At 35.9% G+C, this 4133-nt stretch overlaps 1 protein-coding gene across 1 annotated transcript in view; it reads left to right on the top strand.

Moving 5' to 3' along the window:
* The window catches only part of COG6 (component of oligomeric golgi complex 6), a 268614-nt gene that overhangs the window by 139456 nt on the left and 125025 nt on the right, over nt 1-4133 (top strand). The window lies entirely within an intron of this gene.

The raw sequence follows: 4133 nt of genomic DNA, 5'->3' as shown, positions 1-4133 counted from the left end.
TCTTCCTTCTGAGGAGTGGCTGGTGGGTTTGAACCTCCAGCCTTCTGGTTACCAGTCAAGTGCCTTAGCCACTATGCTACCAGAGCTCCCATTTTATAGAAGCAGATATAAATAATTCCATTTTAATAGAATATGTAATTGCTTATCTAGAGGTCAAGTCCCAGGTACTGTGGGATCATACAGTATGGCTCACATAATTCTGGGTAGGGAAAAAGGATGAACTAAGAGAATGTTCTAAGGCAAGGTTGAATAGACATTTTTCAGAAAGAGGAGAAAGAACAGGACATTCCAGGTTGAGGGAAGAGTAAGTGTAAGGATGTGGATAGAGAAAGAATATGTGCTTTAGAAAAGTGATTGCAAGAGTTTACACTGATGATTAGTAGCAAGAGCTAGATCATAATAGCCTTGAATGTTGTGTATGGATATATGATAATCTTGACTGCTAACCAGAAGGCTGGCTGTTCAAACCCACCAGCCACTCCTCAGAAGGAAGGTTGGGCAATCTACTTCCATAGTGATACAGCCTCGGAAACCCAAGGAGGGGTCGCTATGAGTCGGGGCAGACTCGATGGCACATAACAACAATGTTCACTATTGATCAACAGCTCAACAGATTATATCTATCTAGAAATTTCTTTGGGAGCTCTGGTGGCATGGTGCCTAAGGCACTTGACTGCTAACCAGAAGGCTGGTGGTTCAAACCCACCAGCCACTCCTTGGAAGGAAGGTTGGGCAGTTTACTTCTGTAGTGATACCTCCTCAGACACCCAAGGCAGGGTCGCTATGAGTTGGGTCCGACTGGACAGCACATAACAGCAACAGAAATTTCTTTACCAACTTTTTCAGTTTACGGTATTGGTGTTGATTATTAGAGCCATTTAGTACTTAAAACATGGAGTATTTGATTTTAATGATGTGTTACATTGTCTGCAGATTAATATTTGTTCACAAGATTAATTTTTAATACCATGCTTTTATATGTTTGGGGCACTTAAAAAAGGACTAAATTATGATTTTTGATCAACACTTGGAAAGTAGCAACATTATATAATGGCTCTTGAGTCAGATTTTTTGACAAGTTCTAAACATTTTTAAGTTTCCATTTCCTTAGCTGTAAAATTAGGATAATAGTTGTGCCTATCTTATAGGGCTGTTGTGTAATTTAAATTTGATCATTCATTTAAGGTACTTAGCATAAGGCTTGGCACATACATCACTCAGTATTAGCTATTATTTTTATTTTGAAGAGAGATAAACTAGCAAGGTATGAACTAAAAAGGATGTATTGAAGGCCTAAATCACAGCCTTGGAAAAAGCTTGAAAGACAATAGAACTATAATAGAGAAACAATGAAGGTTTATCTCTAAAAACTACATGACAGGGAATGGGAGCGTACTGCAGTTTGGAAGATTATGAGAGATATTTAGGAGTTGGGTGGCACAAATGATTAATGTGCTTGGGTGTTAACTAAAAAGTTGGAGGTGCCAGTCCACCCAGAGACACCTTGAAAGAAAGGCCTTGGCATAAAAAGTCAGCTATTGAACACCTGTGGAGCCCAGTTCTACTCTGATACACAGGGAGTTGCCATGAGTTGGAGTCCACTTGATGGAAACTGGTTTAGGGGTCCCTGGGTGATGCAAATGGTTAAGCACTTAGCAGCTAACTAAAAGTTTGGTGGGTCAAGTCTACCCAGAGGCCCTTCAGCTGAAAGACCTAGTGATCTGCTTCTGAAAAATCTGCCATTGAAAGCCCTATGGAGCACAGCTCTACTCTGACACACGTGGGGTCACCTTGAGTCAGAATCAACTCAAAGCCAATGGGTTTTGAGAGGCTTTTGGAAATTGAGTGAGGAAGAAGTAGATTTTTAAGACTAGTTGATTAAGATAACATTTATGCTAAGACAGAGCATTGACCTGGGTTACAAACAAGATCCATTCCTGTGTCTTTGAGTGAAATTTGTAGGTAAGTAGCAACAGATGCATATGGTTCTTACTTAGTCTTTAGTGTAGGAAAAGAAACCTGGAGGCATGTGGTTAAAGCACTCAGCTGTGGACTTATCAGCGTGGTTGAACCCCACTAGCTGCTCTGTGGGAGAAAGATGTGGCTATCTGCTTCCATAAAAATTTACAGCCTTGGAAACCCTATGGGGCAATTCTATTCTTTCCTCTAGGGTTGCCATGAGTTGGAATTGTCTCCATAGCAGTGGGTTTTTAGTTAGTGCAAGAAAAGACTTGAAACCTTTTCAATGATTTAAAAGCTTCATGTGTAGCAAGTGAAGGTGATTATGTGAAGAATTCATTGCCAATAGGGGTTGATTCACTTGTTTCAGAGTAAGGGCAAATTAACATAATATTAAGGACAAGTAGGAGTTGTGCCTAAGTTGAATATATATAACCCAGGAGCAGCTTGGCCTTTTTTTCAAAGTGGTGGTTTCTTTAAATTTAGGTAAAACTTGATAATGTATCACATTAGCCACCAGATGGCAGTGTATGAATTAATGTAAGTAACGTTTCACCATTGATTTTTAGATCTGATATGTAGGTATCATGTGCAAGGGAAATGTGAGTTATTGAATTCCTTGGAAAAGATGATACACTAAATTTTTCTTAGATAGTATATAGCTGGAATGCTAATGTATTATTAACTTTTGAGGAGCTCTGGTGACATAGTGCCTAAGGCATTTGACTGCTAACCAGAAGGCTGGTGGTTCAAACCTACCAGCCACTCCTTGGAAGAAAGATGAGGCAATCTACTTCTTAGAGATACTGCTTCGGGAACCCAAGGAGAGGTTGCTATGAGTTGAAATCGACTTCATGGCAGTGAGTTTGGTTTTTTGGTTAATAAATCAAGTACAAATATTTCATTAAAAATAAATTTATTATAAAATGGAAATAAAAAAAATTGTTAATTTCTTCTTTCCTTTGGTAAACTTTACAAATATAAATTATTTAAGCATATGCTCGTATGTACCATGCTGTTTTTTTTTCATTCTTTATATTTGTTCCGTTAGTGAGAGAGGATTCTACTATTTTATCTTTCATCTGCTTTCTGATCAAAATTTTTCTTCTTTTGATATAGCTAAGAATAATAGAAATAGAAAAATGGGATTTTAAAATTTCATGTTAAGTGTAGATATATTAGGGTGTTTTAACATAACTTTAATATTCAACTTTGTAAAGCTTCATTTTGAAGTTTTGACTCTCTTGGTCAAAAAAGTTTGTCTTTGGGAAAAGATGTTTCATATCTGTAGATGATATTGAAGGCTCACTGTATCTCATGCTGAACTTGCTTCAAATATTATCTTTCTTCACAAAGTTTTAGCATTAATATTGTTTATTGTTGTTTCATATTATTACGCAAATTAAATTCTTGTGTTGGTCAGGCTTGATCATTTTTCCACTCATTTAAAATGCCAGTGAATCACTTGTTTCTGTTATAACTTGTCACAGTAACCAGTCCTAAAAAAGAAATTACGTTATTGATGCTTACTGTGATCTGTAGGATCTTGGGAGTGAGGACTAGTTTTATGCATTTAAAAAGTTAATAATTTGTGAATTTTTTTTTGCTATGATAATCATCTGAACATAAGTTTATTATTTTCTTAGAATTGGGCGATCATTTAAAAGAATATCTTTTCACCATTAAACAAAATCATAATTTAAGAGCATGAGAGGAAAATAAAATAATTTATTTTATTTTAAAAGAAAATGCAAGACAGTGATGTAGTTTGGCAAACTTTGGCTCCATGTTGCATTTTCTCTTTTCTATGCTCATGTATCACTACAAGGAATTTCAAAAACATTTCCTTTTAACTGAATACATACATACACATACACAACCACAGTCTGATTGGTAGTGAACCATCCTTTTAAAATATTCAGATTCTAAAAATTTGTATATACTCACCACTTTACTTTTTTCTTTTATTTGAAAATATTCCTTTTTCCAGCTTTCTTACATTTATAAATGAAAGGTTTTTTTTAAATTAAATCTGTATTATATTTAGAAAAGCAGATCTTCAGAAACAAGCATATGGTAAGAATATAAAAAAAACAAAAACAAAACTCACTGCCATTGAGTCAAATCTGACTCATAGTGACCCCTCCTTGGGTTTCCGAGGCAGTATCACTATG

Source organism: Orycteropus afer, unplaced genomic scaffold (assembly GCF_000298275.1).
Source record: "Orycteropus afer afer isolate SDZICR_OR568_19922 unplaced genomic scaffold, OryAfe1.0 scaffold00338, whole genome shotgun sequence".
In the NCBI taxonomy this organism is placed as follows: domain Eukaryota; kingdom Metazoa; phylum Chordata; class Mammalia; order Tubulidentata; family Orycteropodidae; genus Orycteropus; species Orycteropus afer.
This window is presented reverse-complemented; position numbering and strand designations above follow the sequence as displayed.